Genomic DNA, 20,210 nt, shown 5'->3' with positions numbered 1-20,210 from the left:
TTATGCTCTATAGGACTTCCATCTCCTCCCTTTTTACGTTTTATAGGACTTCAATGTCCTTTTGTTTATAGGTTTTTCTTCCTTGGTTTTCGCCAGTTGTCCGATCGAATAACAAGATCGCTCGAACAAAATTAGTGTCTTTATCTTTACTTCCCCTTTATTTCCAATAAAAGGTAAGTAAAGAGGGGCAATTGTCATACCCTAATTTCATCTGGGGACTATCATTCGTTGATCCTTTGATCTTTGCAAGTCGATTTACAATGTTAAATGCCAATTATAGTGCGAAATAGACGATCATTCAATGTTTTGATCAAGAATGAGAAAAATAGCAAAAAGGAGGGGCAAAAAGGTCGTCTTATTGAGTTTCTTGGACCCTAGCTCACCCAAGCTAGCTTGGGCCACCAAAAGACTTCCATGTTAAGTAACCAGCTCGCCTGGACAAGCCAGTTACTTCATGACCAAGTCTCAGCTCGCCTGGGCGAGCTGCTGGTCCACCAAATGCCATTTTTGGCTATAAATAGGTGGTAAGGGGGCTGAGGAAAGGGTTCCAAGGTTCAACATTGAAGGATATTGAGAGAAGAGAGAAAGAAGAAGAAGAAAGAAGAGAAAATGAGGTCGAGGCACTATTGAATCGCAACCGCGATCATTCCCTACGTCATTTTCTTGTTCTGTGTTCTTCGTGGGACTGTCGGTTAGTTTTGTTTTTAAGATTTGAATGTGAACTATGTACCCTTAGGTCCAATGCCTTAACAATTCTCTACCCTTAGGTCCAATAAACAAAACCAAGATAAAACCAATTCATAACTAATTTCTTTTTATCAAATATCACTTGAGATCGTTTCAAGGTCCAATGCCTTAACAATTCTCTACGCTTTTCAAATTTAAAAGATCATTTCAAGGTCCAACGCCTTAACGATTCTCTCTACTTTTCAAAATTTAAAACATCGTTTCAAGGTCCAACACCTTAAACGACTTTTTGTTCGCAATTAAAATGAATCTTTCAAAAACATAAAAATCAATTTAACACACAAACATTTAGACTTAAAGAACTATGTAGGTTTGAATTCTCCATCGCACCTGAGGATACGTAGGAGTAAGGGCAACACCCTTGTCGACCCCCAAAAAATAAAGAAACATAAAAAGGAAAAATACATAATTTTGAAGTCACATTGTGCACACTCGATCAAAGGCTGCCGTCCCTTGTGACGGACGTGTGGGGTGCTAATACCTTCCCGATGCGCAAACAACTCCCGAACCCTTATTTTCAAAATCCGCATACCTCTTTTTGGTTTTTCTAGTGTTTTCCTCAAATAAACGTTGGTGGCGACTCTCGCGCGTTTTCCTTTTTGAAAGACGCTCCTTTAACTTTTCGCCCACACTTCCGTCGTAGGGTAGGTTACGACAGGATGTAAGCTCAATTAGTAGAAAAAAATGCACTAACTAACTGAAGAGACATGTAGTATAGTTGTTAGTGCTATGATTAAAGCCATGAGTGATATGGATGCATGACTTGAAGGTAAAGACTCGAAGTCTAGTATTCATGATGCTTCACATTTTAATACTCGTAAGGATTTTGTAGTACAAGTAATACTAATGTGGAGAGAATAAAGACTAAATAAAGGGTTTGAGGATCGTGTGCTAGGCAAAAAAAGTGTTATTGAAAAGAGAAGGAAAAATAAAAAAGCTACACAGGAGGATGAACCTTCTTTGTTGAACTTAAATTCTGAATTGCCTCCATTTCATTCTAGCCATTTTTTTCTTTTTTATTTGATATAATTTATTTTACATGTTATATATTATTGTTTCCTTTTATTTTATGTTAGTCTAAAAGTTAAAATATTAACATGAAATTATTTTTTGTCAAGGCACAATTACCCACTATTAGGCATGGATCAAATGATGCTATCAATTTTCAAATCAAAGACCAACACGGCAATCCATAGAGCAACTTGTCATATTGTTATTATATTGCTTTCATTTAGAAATAGCAACAGGGTAGGGTAGGGGCACGTTTGATGTTTCTTGTCCACAATTCTGAATATCGTTCCTATCCCCTACCCCCAATGGGACTAATTTTTTACACCCATCACCGAATGTCCATAAAACAAACACAATAGTTGGTCCATAATCATACACAAAGAAGCTACATAAATATCAATATTCTATGCAAATACCACTGCACATAACATACTTTGCCAACTGAAATGGCATTACAAGATTATAACAAGATTTATAAAAAAAAATAATATAAAATATTGTAACAAGAGTTCAGTTGGAGAGAATGATAACATTTAGCAGTTTCAAGTAGTTGATAACTTGGTCTTGGTCCACATTTTCTTCCTAGTTCTTGCAAAATGATAACAACTTCAAGTATTATGCAGTGCAAGATTCTCTAAATTAAATACATTCAATAGTTGAAATGTAAAGACCCTGGTCAATTTGATAGGTTCAAAGTAAAACAAAAAAGGAGTGTTTGTAAAGGACAGTAAAACCAAAGTAGATACAAAAGCCACATAGGAATAATAATAGAACTCCATAGAAAGGAGAAAAATGTCAAGACCAAAGAACAATATTAAAAAGTAAATTTACCAAAGAGTAATATCCATTAAACGTAATAATGCTACGAACCAACAATTCATCTATATTTAGAAAAATTAAAAATGAACAATGAAATTGGAAAAATTAAATCTAAAATAAAGGATACCTTCATCGTCAGATTCATTTTCATTCAGTGAAGTAACTATTTCTTGAATTTACTTAGAACCTAAACCTACAAATATAAAATATAGTATTATAAGAGACAATTAATGAATTAAAAACTGAAAAAGTATTATAAGATATTTAAGTAAAGAAAGGTTACCTGCATTTTGTATGCTCCATACCCAACTTTTGTCACACATTAAAGCCTCTAAAGTAGTAAAATGGAGTCTTCTATGAATAGGACTTAGAGTATCAATTTCTTGTAATCTAATGTTTTTTTTTTTTTTGTAAATAATACATGTAGTGGTTGAACTATTTCATAAGTTGCTGCTATGTTTTTGGGTGTTGCGTGCCTAGTGCAAAACGTATATAAATATATATATATATATATATATATATATATATATATATATATATATATATATATATATATATGTATTATTGTCTTTCTTTTGCATAATGTCAAGGAAAAATAGATAAAGTATTATTATAAAATTAAAATAGATTCTTCTTAGCTAATAGGTTTTTGATTTTTGATTTATTTTGTTGCAGCTCAATAACTTGGAGGTGTAAAGAGATTGAAGATGTTCCTAGTCTAATCATGTGATTGAAGATCATGCAACAAATTCACAAGAAATTATCAACCTAGTTTTATTTTATGTTGTGGATTGAAAAAACTTAGTTGTATTTCTTTAGTTTTGTATCCTGTTGAACTATCACATATTGTGTAAGATTTATTAATTCTTTTTTTAAAATTTAAATCAATATTATTTTACTTTCTTTATCTTTAATTATTTAGAGTTTCTTTATCATGAGATTTTTATTCTTTAGTTACCCAAAGTTTTTGACATATTTCAGTCACTAGTAGTGACTCACACAACAACTGAAAGTGAAATTTTGGAATTAAAATAATTTTAAATTTAGCGATCGAATTTGTAACACCAAATATTGGTCACCATAGTCACAGGTAAGTAAAGCGACCAAATGACCAGCGACCGAAATTACCGGTTGCCGTGGTCGCTGAAGATTTAGCGACTTGGGTTTTTCCATTGGTAGCTAAATTGATTAGTGACTGAATTATTGGATTTAGAGACCAATTTTGCCGGTAGCTAATCCACGATTTTCTAGTAGTGATTTCACTAACACTCCCAGTCATAACTAGAGCAACAACTACTGGATTTCAACACCTTGTTGTTCCCCAACTGGACTTCAATCCTAACCTCAACTAGACCAGCAACACCACTTGATTTTAGCTTTGCTAGCCATTGCTGGATTAAATACAGAAAAGAGAATGTGTTTTATTGCACAAAATATAGTTCTTCACCTCAAAAAAGGGGATTCCACTCAAGAATTAAATCTCACACTTCTATCAAAGGAATATTATAGATTTGTAAGCATAAATACTGAAGTGGGTCACTCTCAAAGAGAGGGTTGAAGCAGAATTATAGGTTTCTCACTAAGAGATCTAGCTCAAGATGTTTCCATGTTGGACTTCGACGTGTTCTTCATGCCCTTCAAAAAAGCCTCATAAAGCTCCCAAGAAGATTGTTAAGGTGGGCTCCACATATCTTACAAGCTTTTGGAGCAAGTAGGTGCACTTTACAATTATTATGTAGTGACAACATGCAGAACAATTTTGATGTATGCTGAGAATGAATCCATACTTGATGAATTCAGTTGATGAACTTCGGAGTGATATCCCATTCTAATGTAGCATAGCTTCATCGCTCTTTAACGCTTCTTCACAACTTCATGCATTTTGAAGTTGATTACTTTAAGTAGAAGTTCAGTTGTTGGTGTATTAGTGTTCTATTCAAGGTTAGACTGAGTGACATTTTTTAGTCTTTCATTCTGATGATTTCCATCAATGTTTCTCATGGATAACTTCAACTTTCAATAGACTTGCATCTTCCTTATGTTGATGGCTTTCACTTTCTGATGTGTCTTCAATATATGTGACCACATATGGAAGAATTGATGTTGTCCTTGTGATGCATTCTGAGTCTTTCTAAAGCATTCTGATGTTCAAAAATTCAAAGTCAAAATCTTCACCATTCTGATGTAGACTCTACCATAACCTCATTGTGATATTGGATGCTCTTCATGTAGTCTTTGATAAGTTTTCTATGTAAGGCCCTGCTATTTAGTTTCTTGCCAAGAACCAAGTACTTAGAAGGAAGCATCCTTCATCATTCTTATGGGCTTCAAGAAATCTTCTAAGTTCTTGACTTGGATAGTTGTTATGAAATTTTCTAAGCACTTTAAAATGAATGAACATGTTTGCTTCTTAAATTAGTAAACACTGAAACACTTCAGTGAAATGTTAGTCATCACTGAAACCCATTATTCTTTTAATTTTCACTACTAATGATTTGCCATAAATAAAACTAGGGATGTCAATTCAACAATCTCCCCCTTTTTGATGATGACAAACCCTTAGGAACAAATTCAAAGGGTGATAGTAACTTTTTGAGCTTTTCAATTTTTAACTCCCCCTGGGAGTATTCATTTGTTTTCCTTCATTTTTATTTAAAGGGAGACTCCCCCTGAATCCATGCATTATAAGTTATAAATATCAAATCACAACATAATTCAGAAAAGAAACATATAGAGTCAGAAGGATATAACCATTCAATCCAGATCAGTTTCATTAATCAACAGGATTATACAAAATACATCAAAAAGATATAAATATAAATAAAAATAGAATCATGATCCTATAAAAAGTGATCCCCTTCCTAAACTTCTCCCCCTTTTGTCATCAAGCAAAAAAAGGGGAGGAACAAATATAGTAGATCAATCATATGTTGCTAGGAGATTAGTTTTCTAAGATAAGGAAGGAATGTTCTTGCCATGTTTGAGATCCATTATTTAAGTCTGAGAAATCTCTCAAAGAACTCATTCATGGTCCATTGAAGTTGATCAATGTTGGAAAACAATATCTTTTGATCAACATGAATTTTCCTAACTTGCTTCTCCATGGAAGTCAATTTGACTTCAATTGACCTTGAAGAAGATCCAACAACAGTAGGAGGAGTGGGAAGATGGACATGTGGAATCTCCTCATAAACCTTGAAAGGTTATACAATGACTAACACAGTAGGCAATGAAGGAAATGGGATAGAAAATGTGGAAGGCTCACTATGAATAGGACCAAAACCACAAGCAATCTCGACTGAAGAGTAAAAAATGGGAGAGTTGAAGAGATCCCCTATATTTTTAGTTTTAAAGACTAAATGCTTCACAGACCCAACAAGGGTCCTCTCACCAACTTCTGTTTTTGGTGCATTCTGAGCAAGTGTAGCAACAACACCAACCTCTTTTGCTTTCTAAGAAGACTCTTCTTCCTTTGCTCCTACCTTTTCTGTGCTAGAATCAATAGTTCTTAGCTTGGGCAACACATCTACAATAATATCAACATTGAGATCATCCTGTGCAGGTGCATAACTCAAAGGATTATGAGATTCAACAACTTCCACACCCTCAGAAGGATGGATGTCTTTGTTTTGCTGAACTTCAGCTTTCTGAGTCCCTGCATTCTAACCTCCTTCATTCTAATTCTGAGAAAGCTAATCACCTTTATCAACTATAGAATCTTCATTCTGAGGCTCAAAATGATCTTCCTTGTCCTTATTCTCCCCCTCAGAATGATGTTCTGAGGCATCATAAAAGGAACCAAAATCCAATGGCTCCTTAAAATGGTCTTTCTCTAGAAGGGGATGCTTCCTTTTCTTCCTCATTCTTAGCACCCTCAAAATGGTCTTCAGAAGACTTCCTCTTTTTAGAGCTTTAAGCCTCCTCAGAACTTACTTTTTCCTCTTCAACAACCTTCTCAATCTGCTCAGAAAACTCCTTTTTTGAGGCAGATGCTTTAGCAACTGGAAAGGAGACAATCTCATTCTCTTCTTCATTTTCTGAGGTCTCCTTCACCTCATCTAACTTGGACTGAGGACTTTTACCAATCCTAGTATTCAATCTCTTCTCACTCGTGGAATGATCAATGAGAAAGGGTTAGGATCTTTTCTTATTTTCTTTCTTCTTCTTATTTTCCTTGTTTTGAGCATCCTCCTCATCAGAACAGGTGCATGAATTCTCCTTACATAGTTGGGGATTCAGCCTCAAAGTTGCAACATTTTTAGCTCCCTAGGAAAGAACCTCATCATCCCTTGGTTTATCCTCCATAGACATAGGCTTGGTTGCTTTGATAATATGGTTGATGATCAGATAGGGTAGACTGAGAGGGATTTTCCTCCATAAATAGTAAATGAGCAGAAGATCATTTACCTTTTGAAAGGTACCCGACCTTGGCAGCACTGAGTGCATGTTGATTTAATGGACAATCCTTCCAAAGGATGTCAAAGATTTAGACTTGAGGTATTCATCTTTATACTCTAGGAACTTCTTTTGAATCTTCTTCTTTCTGAGCCCCACCATTTCAAACCAATCATCATAGAGCCTTGAGCTATCAACAAGAACTCCCAACATAATTGCTAGGAGTTGTTCCAAGATCAAAATCTCAGTTCCTTTTAGTGTAGCCTTCAATGTGAAGTTGTTGTTATCCACCTCAGTTGCAACAAAGAAAGCTCTTACTAGCCTTAGGTAGATTGGTTCATTCACTTCAAAATAAACTAGTCCATCTTTGCTTTTTTACATAATAGAGAATGACCTAACCATTCTCCTTGATTTTTAAGATATCAATGTATCTTTCATAGACCACCTTCTTCACAGCCTAGCTTCATTCAAACTTCTCCTTCAACTTTATGTCAGAGAAAAAAGTAGGAGTTTTATATTCTCGGCTCTTCCTTTTCTTTTCATATTTTTCTTCTTTCACAACACTTTTCTTCTTTGGTGACCCAACCATAATACCCTTGGCATAAAGGGGTGTGAAGGTCATAGTAGTCTCTATATAAGACTCAGAGGAGATGTGGATTGCTTTGGCTTTACCCTTTTCTTGGCTACTAAGAAAGGGTGAGGATTGGATTCACTTTCTGCGGTTGAAGAAAATAAGGGGTTTTTTTTATAACAATAGTCTTTGTTCTAGCCATTTGTGTTAGTTAAGAGAAACATGAGAGAGTAAAGGGGGGGGGGGGGGGAGAGTAAGAATAAGATTAATGTTTACTACATCTCTTTATATATAGATAGTAGGAGGGGAAAAGAGTAAGGTAAAACAAAAAACATAAAATTTTAAAAGCTAAAACAAATTTTAGTAAACTAGTATTTGATCACATAAATTCATTTTGCTAACAAAATAGCAACAATCCTAATTGGGTTAAGCAAAGATGCAACACATTAAAATTAGCAATTTTAACATACACCTAAGCATATATATTATCAAATAAGGAAGTTAAGCACAAAATTACATGCCTGATCAGAGATTAGTCAAAATTTTGTCATTAATTAAAGATTTTAAGAAAAACTTAAACTTGTCTTTAGTCAAAGGTTTGGCGAGAATATCAACTAATTGAAGTTTAGTCTCAATGAATTTCAACTCAATATTCCTTTTTTGAGCATAATCCCTAATAAAGTGATGTTTGATATCAATGTGCTTGGACCTTGAATGTTGGATTGGGTTCTTTGATAGATTTATGACACTTGTGTTATCACACCAGAAGCAAATATTTTTTATATTTTAGTGAATAATTCAACATTTGTTGCTTGGTCCAGATGATTTGAGAACAATAGGCAGCTGCTGAGGCATACTCAACTTCTAAGGTTGATAATGCAATTGTCTTTTTTTTCTTTGATGACCAAAAAATCAGTGATTTTCCAAGGAATTGACAAGCACCACTTATGCCCTTCATTTCTACCTTATCATCAACAAAATCAACATCACAATATCCTACAAGATCAAACTCATACCCTTTCTCAAACCATAGGCCATGCTTCGTAGTTCCAACAAAATATCTCAAAATTCTTTTAACTGTAATAACATGAGACGCTTTTGGACAAGATTCAAATCTTGCATAAAGACACAACAAAGACAATATCTGGTCTACTAGTAGTTAGATATAATAAAGAACCAATCATACCTCTGTACTCCTTCTTTAGAGTATCATTACCTTTCTCATCTTTGTAAATGATAGTAGATGGATGAATAGGGGTAGCCATAGGTCTGGCTTCATCCATTTTAAACCTCTTATGTAGATCCTTTGTGCATTTCTCTCGATGAATGAATTTTCCTTCATCTTTCTAAATGATTTGAAGCCTTAGAAAGAACTTCAGTGCACCCATCATACTCAATTCAAATTCCCTTTTCATTAGCTCAGAAAACTTGTTGTACATCCTTTCTAAGGTTACACCAAAGATTATGTCATCTGCATAAATATGTACAATCAACAAATTTCCTTTTTAAGCCTTTCTAAATAGTATGGTGTCCACTATCCCTCTAGAGAATACATTCTAAACTAAGAATGAGCTTAGTCTTTTGTGTTAGACATAGAGGAAGCAACATGAAGACTAAGCTTTGGAGCTTGAAGAAGTTTTGTCTTTTTACATGCCCAACTCTTTGAGTGACATTTGTATTGGTTGTTGTATCTTAGTCTCTATCTCTTCAAATGTACATCATGCATCATCATGTAGAGGTAAGAAGATTGTTTCTAAAGTTAGAAACTTCTTCAATGCGTAAAACTCTCTCTTTTAATCGATTACAAGGATAATCCTAATTGATTACACAAGTGTTTGTAGCTTGTAGAGAGATTCTAGTTTCCATTTAATCGATTACCAGTTAACCGTAATCGATTACATAGTTCAGTTGAGACCATGTATGGTTTTTCATGAGTCTCTACTTTAATCAAATATCAGATGATCATAATCGATTACTTCGTTCTTAAAGGTGTTCCCAAAAGTGATAAAAAAACACTTTAATCGATTACAACAAGAATCTAATCAATTACATTGTTCTTGAAAGTTTTCCAGATGTTAGGAAGAATACATTAATCGATTGAAATGATAATATAACCGATTACTTCTTCAAAAAAAATCAATTACAATGGATATTTAATCTATTGCAGGCGATTATAACTATTCTCTATATAAATAACCACATTTTGTTCTCACTTTTATGAAGAATAAAAAAGAGAGAAGAAAAGTGCTCAGAATAAGTGTTTGACTCACAACTTCTAGACTTTGTTTTTTTTTTTTTAGCTCTCATGGTAACAAGTGAGTTGTGAATTTCTTGTGAGATCAAGAAGAGACTCATTCACTCAAGCAAAGGTTCTTGAGTGTGATTGATTAGGTTGTGTCTCTCTTAGACTCAAGGTTTTCGTGTGTTACATGTTGTTAGCATATGCATGAATTTTTGAAGGCATGCTAGAATAGGTTTTACTAGTTTGGGCTAAGGGTAGGTGATAGAGGTTGTACCCGAATCAAATAAATATTAAAATGTAATAACTAGGAAATGATCCTAGGTCGTTTCCCAACAAGAAATGATACACCAAATGTTCATAACAGATAGTAGGAAATAGTAACAAATTGGGGGGGGGGGGGGTTGTTTGCTTTTGTAAATTAAACAGCGAGTAAAATTGAAATAGAAATTATCAGAATTAAAATATGTTGTTTCCCCTTGATTCACAAGCAAGTCTCTTATCCTAGGTTGCAAGAATTTATCCTTTATCAGTTCAACTAGTTAATCCAACCCTAAATTAAATTACTAAGCAAAATTTAACATAAAGCATTCATTATGTGATTAAGCATCACACACACCAATTACTCATAAACGATTATTAAGCATGAACGTAAATTAAGCACAGAGACAATTAATCAAGCACTAAGCATGCATGAATTAATAGCAACAAATTCAGAGTAATTAGTGAAGAGAAAAAACTGAACAGAATTTAACAGTAATAATAAAACCTAAAGAGAACTGTGCTTGATCCTCAAGAGAAAACAACGCCGCGAACTTAGCCTTCCATTAGTCAAATAGAGAACAAAATTTTATTGATAAAACTAAAAGTCTGAACTAGAATTGTAATAAATGAAAATAAAAGAGAAAGAGAAGAGAGACCAAAACTAAAAACGAAAAATAGAAGAGAGTGAGGAGAGAGAGAGCTAAACTAGAACCTTGGTGTTGTTATATAGTTTTTCAACCCCAAAGCTTACAAATCTGTTTTAAATTCAAGCCCATAAGTAAAATCAAATCAAATCTAGATAAGATAATATAAGATCTAGATGAAATAATATCTAGATGAGATCAAATCTAAATAATATCTAGATAAGATAAGATCTAATTTTGTAAAATAAATTAGTCTGCCCTCTTCAAGTCCAAGCCCAATTCTGGATTCAAGCCCAAGCCCAATTCTAGATTCAAGCCCGATGCTTCATTAATTCCTGAAATTAGATTAAAAACATCAAATTAGCTGAATGGGCCCAAATAATAAAACTGCCTCATAAATTTGACAATTAAGACTACAGTATTTAAAATGGTGCAAAAAAGGTTAAGAAATAGGAGAAAATAATGGCACATCAAAACCTCCCATACTTAGCCTTTTGCACTCCTGGGCAAAATGAAATAAAGAACAAAATCCAAGGATATCAAAGAGAGACAAACAAAAACATTTATATATTTCTCAATGAACATCAAAGAATGGGTAACATCTAACATGAAGAGATCCAAAGAGTCAAGACATTCGTGAAAATCATCCAAGCAACCCAATCATGGCAAAATAGTTAATAAGCTCAATAATGAAAAATGATTAAGCCTCACAAGATATACACTCTATCTCTCAAGTGTCTAGGCTACTGTTTACTCTCGAAGCACCCATGAAAACAAACACCACATAGACTTGACAAAATTCTAAAATTGACAAACGACTTGACAACACATGCATATGAGGATCAAAAGGTCTTTAAAGATTGTAATGGGGCCAAGGACAAGGTAGGGAAAAAAATATGGAATAAGTAGCTAAATCTCAAAGGAATAGAGGAGCAATGGAGAATAAGTGGAGATTAAGCACAAGTAGTAAACCCAAACCCTCTAATATCAACAAAATCAACCAAGGCTCCCAAATCAAGTTCTCATATCAAGACCTTATTTATTCAACTTCACTTCTTTTTTTTTTTGAATAGAACGAAATTGCAGAATTTGCAGCAACTAAATTTATTTTTGATTTTTTTAACAGTACAAAATTGAAGATTAAAGAAAGAACTAGGCAATATATATATATATATATATATATATATATATATATATATATATATATATATATATATATATATATATATATATATATATATATATACATCAAGCATGGCCAAAATAAAACATTAAGCATGGCCAAAAATCATATCTTCCAATGAAACATACCCCCCCACACTTATTCCCAGCTTATTCCCAAAACAATTCCAAAGCTCCAAAATTCCTTAAGGGTAAGGTGATATGATGGTTTTTCACTTAAGGCTTGTAATGAGCTTCAAAACAAAGAAAGGGGAAAATAGGCTCAAAGGGGCTATCAAAGGAATTAATTCAAGGTAAGTCCATTTGGCTAGAAGCTTATAAGAACGAAATTGCCTAAATCATTTCCAAATATGCATGTGAATTAGGAAGCATCAACAAGAATTAAGCCAAGGCTATTGTGCAAGCAATCAATGGGGCAAAACACACCAAAAGATTATGATGATGGATGGCTTGAATTCTCACAAAGGTAAACTTATCACTTTCAAATTGAGCTTTCAAAACTATCATGACATGTAAAGGAAAAACAAGGATTTCAAATCACAAAATTTCAAGAGACTTTTATTTTCAGAACAATTACCCATTACTTGAACATATCCTATAATTCAAAGAAAAACATGCAAATTTAACACAACAAAACTAACAAAATTAAACTAGAACCCAACAAAACTAACAAAATTAAACTAATTTAACACAACTATCAAAACCAAAACCAAAGAACACACTCCCCCCCATACTTAAACAACACATTGTCCTCAATGTGGCACAATTAAAAGATTAAAAGCAATTAAACCATCAAATAGAATCGGACAAATGTAATAAAAGTAAAGAAGGAGATAGGAAAGAAAAACTCCCTAAGTCATGGTAGAGGAAGAGTAGGGTGGAGTAAGGAAGTCTCTTCCACCACTACCTCCACTAAAGAAGGGTTTGTGAGGAATGACTTAAGTCGGTGTCCATTGACCTTGAAGCTCTTGTTTGTGGAGTCACTTTTGATCTCAACTGTACCATAAGGAAAAACATTAGTAACAACAAAAGGACCAATCCACTTTGACCTCAACTTACCACTCATGAGTCCAAGCTTAGAATTATACAATAACACTTTTTGCTCAACCATGAAGTCCTTCTTAATTATGATGCTATCATGGAACTTCTTGGTCTTTTCTTTGTAGAACTTGGCATTCTCGTAGGCTTCTAGGCGGATCTCATCTAACTCACTCAGTTGCAACTTTCTTTCCTCACCAGCTTGATCCATAGAGAAGTTGCAGGTCTTCACTGCCCAGTATGCTTTGTGCTCAATCTCCACTGGAAGATGACATGCCTTTCCAAAGACAACCCGATAAGGAGACATTCCTATGGGTGCTTTGTAGGCAGTCCTATGTGCCCAAAGAGCATCATCTAGCCTGATACTCCAATCTTACCTGCTTGGCTGCACAATCTTCTCTAAAATTCTCTTGATCTCCCTGTTAGAAATTTCTGCTTGTCCATTGGTTTGGGGGTGGTATGGTGTGGATACCCTATGGACAACCCCATACTTTTTAAGCAAGGCATGCATTGATTTGTTGCAAAAATGGGATCCTTGATCACTAATGATTGCTTTAGGTACTCCAAACCTGCAAAACAGATTAGATCTGACAAAATCTACAACAACCTTAGCATCATTAGTTCTAGTGGGCTTGGCTTCCACCCATTTTGAAACATAATCAACTGCAAGGAGAATGTAAACATAACCAAAAGATACAGGAAAAGGGCCCATAAAATCTATACCCCAGACATCAAGCACCTCACAAAATAGCATAGGTTGCTGAGGCATTTGTTGTCGCCATGTAAGTGCACTTCCTGCTCTCTGACATTGCTCACAAGTGCTACAAATCTTCCACGCATCTTTAAGATGGTGGGCCAGTAAAAGGCACAGTCAAGCACTTTGCGAGCTATCCTTTGAACACCCAGATGACCTCCCGGTGCGGAAGAATGACTGAACTGCAGGACTGAGTCAGTCTCATGATCTGGAATGCATCATCTAATGACCTGATCACTGCACAATTTCCACAAGTATGGGTCATCCCAAATAAAATGCTTAGCATCACTTTTAATTTTATCTTTTTGGGCCTTAGATGCTAAGGGAGGAAAAACAAAAGCAACTAAATAATTAACAATGTTAGCAAACCAGGGAGTAGAAAGAGAATCAAAAATACTACACAATATATATAAATGATCATTCGGGAAATCATCCCGAATGGGTGAGTTCTCATCAGACACATGTTCGATCCAACTCAAATGATCAGTAACTAAATTTTGTGCTCCGCTCCTATCACGGATCTCCAAGTCAAACTCTTGGAGCCAGAGCATCCATCGGATCAACCTAGGCTTTCAAGAGCAAAAACTACGGCTAGTAACTCTTTCTCAGTAGTAGTATAATTCGCTTGGGAAACATGTAAAGTCCTAGAAGCATAATATATCACCCTAGGCAATTTATCAATTTTCTGAGCAAGGACAGCCCCCAATGCATAATTGATGCATCACACATAAGCTTAAAAGGGGCTATCCAGTCGGGTGCTTGGATGATGGGGGTGGTAGTCAGTGCTCTTTTTAGGCAATCAAAAGCCTCTTTGCATTTATCATTAAAGTCAAACTCCACCTCTTTTTGCAACAAGTTAGATAGTGGAAGGGCTACTTTGCTAAAATCTCTTATAAAGCGCCTGTAGAATCCTGCATGACCAAGAAAAGATCGCACCTCTCGCATGCAAGAGGGATAAGGCAATTGTGAAATAACATAAATTTTTGCAAGATCTACTTCAATGCCCTTATTGGAAATAATGTGGCCTAAAACTATACCTTGCTCAACCATAAAATGACATTTTTCAAAATTTAGAACAAGGTTAGTTTCAGTGCATCTATTCAAAACTTTTTCAAGACTATCCAAACAAACATCAAAAGAGGATCCATATACAATGAAATCATCCATAAACACCTCTATGCCATTTTCTAAAAAATCACTAAAAATACTAATCATGCACCGCTGGAAGGTACCAGGGGCATTGCACAGGCCGAAAGGCATCCTTCTATAGGCAAAAGTGCCGAAGGGGCTAGTGAATGTGGTTTTTTCCTGATCCTCAAGAGCAATAGTGATTTGCATATAACCAGAAAAACCATCAAGGAAACAGTAGTGAGATTTATCTGCCAGGCGTTCAAGCATCTGGTCAATGAATGGCAGTGGAAAATGGTCCTTTTTGATAACCTGGTTCAGCCTCCTATAGTCGATGCATACTCTCTAACTGTTCTTCACCCGAGTAGGAATCAACTCCTCCTTCTCATTTTTGATCACGGTGAGGCCGATTTTCTTTGGAACTACCTGGACGGGACTCACCCATTGGCTGTCGGAGATAGGATAAATGATTTCAGCTTGCAAAAGCTTGGTTACCTCCTTCTTCACTACATCAAGAATCATCGGGTTAAGTATTCTCTGTGGTTGTCTTACTGGTTTAGCCCCATCTTTTAAATTTATTCGATGCATACATGTGGATGGGCTAATACCAGGAATGTCCGCCAAGGTCCAGCCTATAGCCTTCTTATGCTTCTTGAGAACTGATAACAACTTTTCCTCTTGCTCATCAAAAAGGGAGGAAGATATAATTACTGGAAAACTTTTGCTATCATCCAAGTAAGCATATTTTAAATTTGATGGCAGAGGCTTCAATTCTGGTGTGGATGGCTGGATAGTGGTAGAAAGAGATGGTTTCTCAGCCTGTACCTCATAAAGAAAGTTAGAGGTATGTGTACTTCCTGAAACATGGTTAGTTCTATCTGACTCTATAAAATCAATCTCAAGAGGTAAAACATCAGCAAACATGTAATCAATATCAAATTCAGATTCACTCTTAGCATCAAATTCAGACATATGATCAAGTACAAATTTAGATTCAATGCATGAAGAGTGACAGACATGCATATTAGAATGAAGATTATTCATGTATTCATCAACAATATGGTCAATTATTTCAACACGAAATACAGAAAGATCTTCAGATGGGTGTTTCATAGCATCAAGAATATTAAAATGAACAGTTACATCACCAAACTCCATAGATAGTGTGCCTGCATATACATCTATCTTAGTTCTAGCAGTTTTAATAAATGGTCTGCCTAGAATGATGGGAACTGGTCCTTTATAAAATCCCTCCTCTATATTTAAAATATAAAAATCAACAGGGAAAATCAGCTCAACAACTCTAAGACATCCTCTATGAAACCAGCAGGATAGGAAACACTTCTATTAGCTAAATGAATTACCACATCAGTTGACTGCAAAGGACCTAGAGATAGAGAATTAAAAATAGACAGAGGCATAACACTAACAGATGCTCCTAAATCTAGCATGGCATTGCCAAACTTATTGTTCCCTATAATACAAGGTATGCTGAATGTACCTGGATCTTTACATTTTTCAGGGATTTGGGGAACAGATTTACCAATCAATGCGGAGACATTTCTGCCCATACTAATTCTTTCACTTCCTTTAAGCTTCCGCTTATTAGTGCACAACTCCTTCAAGAATTTAGCATATCTTGGAATTTGCTTTATTGCATCCAACAGAGGTATGTTTACCTCTACTTTCCTAAATGTTTCCAAGATCTCCTTCTCTGCCTCTTCCATTTTTTTGTTGGAAATTGCTCTTGGAGGGAATGGAAGAGGGATATGCTGCTTCTCTTTAGATTCACCTGCATAGAAATTGTTAGGCAACTTACTCTTTAAATTTTTGTCATCATCTTTTTCTGGAGTAGAGTGAGGTTGCGCAGGTTCATTGGCGGATGAGGAAGATGCTACTGGTTGAGGTCCTTGACACTGCTTTCCTGACCTCAATGTAATGACACTCACATTTTTGGGATTCTGGACAGATTGAGAAGGTAATCTATCAGAATTATGGGACTGTTTTTGATTTAACTGTGTAGCCAACTGTCCCATCTAATTAGTTAAGCTCTGAATGGAGGCTCTGGTCTCTTGTATAAACTGCATGTTTTGCATAGTCATTTGCCTCACAAGTTCTTCAAGTGAAGGTTGCGGAGAGGCCTCAACTGTTTGCTGTTTCTGGGGCTGTTGCTGTTGTTGCTGTTGGATTGGTGGAGGAACGTATGGTCTGCTTGGGCCAGCAACATTTTGAAAATAAGGCTGTTGCTGCTGTGAAGGATTTGACCATCTAAGGTTGGGATGATTCCTCCATCCGGGATTGTACCTATTGCTGGAGAGGTCATAGTTATTCTGTTGTGGCTGATTTTGCTGCTGAGGTTGAGGAGGTCTGTTGTAGATGTTTGCAGCATAAACTTCAGGCTGTTCAATTGCTTCAGATTGTTGCACAGAAGGGAAAAGGTCTGTGTGGTGGTCGGTAGAGGAGCATAAACCACAGAGTCTGGCGACAGGTGCAGATTTTTGATTCATGGTCAGTTGGGTTACCAGGTTAACCAAGGCATCTAGTTTACCTTCAAGCTTCTTAGTCTCAGCTGATGAAGATGAATTCGTGGCTATTTCTTGCACTCCTCTAATGACAATAGCATCACTTCTGGCACTAAATTGCTGGGAGTTTGAAGCCATCTTCTCAATTAAATTTCTGGCTTCAGCAGGGGTCATGTCTCCAAGGGCTCCACCACTGGCAGCATCTATCATACTTCTCTCCATGTTGTTGAGTCCTTCATAAAAATATTGGAGAAGAAGCTGCTCTGAAATCTGGTGGTTAAGGCAACTGGCACATAATTTTTTAAATCTCTCCCAGTATTCATATAGGCTCTCTCCACTGAGTTGTCTAATACCTGAAATATCCTTTCTGATGGTCGTGGTCTTGGAAGCAGGGAAATTTTTTTCTAAGAATACTCTCTTGAGGTCATCCCAGCTCATGATGGACCTCGGAGCAAGGTAATATAGCCAGTCCTTTGCCACTCCCTCTAAAGAATGAGGAAAGGCCTTCAGAAATATGTGATCCTCCTGGACATCTGGTGGTTTCATGGTGGAGCAGACAATATGGAATTCTTTCAGATGCTTGTATGGGTCTTCACCTGCAAGGCAATGAAACTTTGGAAGCAAATGGATCAGTCCAGTTTTAATAACATATGGGACATCCTCATCAGGGTATTGGATGCATAAGCTTTCGTAGGTGAAATCAGGTGCAACCATTTCCCTTAGAGTCCTCTCACGAGGTGGAGGTTGTGCCATATTATTATAATGCTCAAAATCACCAATATCAGAATGCTCAGGATGCTCAAAAGGTACTAAATGATGTCTAACTAATCTATGAAATGTCCTATCTATCTCAGGATCAAAGGGTTGTAAGTCAAATGGATTTGAACTACAGCTACCATTAACTGTTATCCAAATGATTTGAAATTTTGTGAGCAACCTTATAAAATGATGAGAAGATAGCACAAAAAATTTCAAATGAAAATTCAAAGTCTAACTATATTATCTAAAAATGATAAGTTAAGAAAAATAAGAGAATAATACTTGAAAAATAAAAAACTTTTGATAGAATCACTTTTTTTGGACGATGGAGACCTCAGCCAGCCTATGGAAGGCTGTCACAGCGTAGGAAATTTTTTTCTACACAAATACATATATAATAATTGCGATTCTGATAACTGGAGCAAAAGTTATGGCCGTTTGAAGTTTTGACAAAAATCAAATTTGCTACTTTTTTAGAACTTTCAAATCTGACCAAACTAAAGGCTCTAGCTATTTTTCCCACAAAATATAGATTAAAAGAAGTTACCACAAAGAAATTCAGCCAAAAATAACAACTCTAGCTACTAAAACAAAAAATCCCAAATAATTCAGCAAGGGTGGTCGCTAAAATCCGTCGCTAAAATCCGTCGCTACATGATTTCCACTACTACTCTGTTTTGCCGCTAGCAAAAGTGGTTGTTAAATCTGTCGCAAAACACTATTCACTGTAAAACACCCAAAACTGAAACAGGGGAAGCGATTAACAGAAAAACTAAAATAGAACACACACTAAACAAAATACCAAGACACTAAACAACACTAACACACACACTAACACAACACTAACAATTAAACATAAAACACGAAACAATTAAACACTAACACGACACTAGCTATTATGAACCTTTGGACACCACTCCCCGGCAACGGCGCCAAATTTGATCGAGGCTGTACCCGAATCAAATAAATATTAAAATGTAGTGACTAGGACGTGATTCTAGGTCATTTCCCAACGAGCAATGATACACCAAATGTTCATAACATATAGTAGGAAATAGTAACAAATTGGGGGGGGGGGGGGTTGTTTGCTTTTGTAAATTAAACAGCGAGTAAAATTGAATTAGAAATTATCAGAATTAAAATACGTTGCTTCCCCTTGATTCACAAGAAAGTCTCTTATCCTAGGTTGCGAGAATTTATCCTTTATCAGTTCAACCACTTAATCCAACCCTAAATTAAATTACTAAGCAAAATTTAACATAAAGCATTCATTATGTGATTAAGCATCACACACACCAATTACTCATAAACGATCATTAAGCATGAACGTAAATTAAGCGCAGAGACAATTAATCAAGCACTAAACATGCATGAATAAATAGCAACAAATTCAGAGTAATTAGTGAAGAGGAAAAACTGAACAAAATTTAATAGTAATAATAGAACCTCAAAGAGAACTGTGCTTGATCTTCAAGAGAAAACAATGCCGCGAACTTAGTCTTCCATTAATCAAATAGAGAACGAAATTTTATTGATAAAACTAAAAGTCTGAACTGGATTTGTAAAAAACGAAAATAAAAGAGAAAGAGAAGAGAGACCAAAACTAAAAACGAAAAATAGAAAAGAGGGAGGAGAGAGAGAGAGAGAGAGAAAGAGAGAGCTAAAATAGAACCTTGGTGTTGTTATATAGTTTTTCAGCCCCAAAGCTTACAAATCTGTTTTAAATTCAAGCCCATAAGTAAAATCTAATCAAATCTAGATAAGATAAGATAAGATCTAGATGAAATAATATCTAGATGAGATCAAATCTAAATAATATCTAGATAAGATAAGATCTAATTTTGTAGAATAAATTAGTCTGCCCTCTTCAAGTCCAAGCCCAATTCTGGATTCAAGCCCAAGCCCAATGCTTCATTAATTCCTGAAATTAGAGTAAAAACATCAAATTAGCTGAATGGGCCCAAATAATAAAACTGTCTCATAAATTTGACAATTAAGACTAAACAGTATTTAAAATGGTGCAAAAAGGGTTAAGAAATAGGAGAAAATAATGGCACATCAGTAGGTTTCTCTTAGGCTCTTATTCACAAAGGATCATAGGGCTGGGTACCTTAGTCTCTTTTTCTGGGTAGGAACT

General features: G+C 35.4%; 1 non-coding gene and 1 pseudogene across 1 annotated transcript; one reads left to right on the top strand and one right to left on the bottom strand.

Annotated features, from left to right (window-relative positions):
* Nucleotides 1-3,839: 3,839 nt before the first annotated feature.
* Nucleotides 3,840-8,826, bottom strand: LOC114423394 (annotated as a pseudogene).
* An 8,756-nt stretch (nt 8,827-17,582) lies between these two features.
* LOC114368624 lies at nt 17,583-17,689 on the top strand. Its single transcript, XR_003657374.1, has one exon. It is a non-coding gene; the product is annotated as a small nucleolar RNA R71 (small nucleolar RNA).
* Nucleotides 17,690-20,210: the final 2,521 nt, after the last annotated feature.

This window comes from Glycine soja, chromosome 1 (assembly GCF_004193775.1).
Source record: "Glycine soja cultivar W05 chromosome 1, ASM419377v2, whole genome shotgun sequence".
Lineage (NCBI taxonomy): Eukaryota > Viridiplantae > Streptophyta > Magnoliopsida > Fabales > Fabaceae > Glycine > Glycine soja.
Note: the sequence above shows the minus strand (reverse complement) of the source record. Positions and strands in the feature narration are given on the sequence as shown.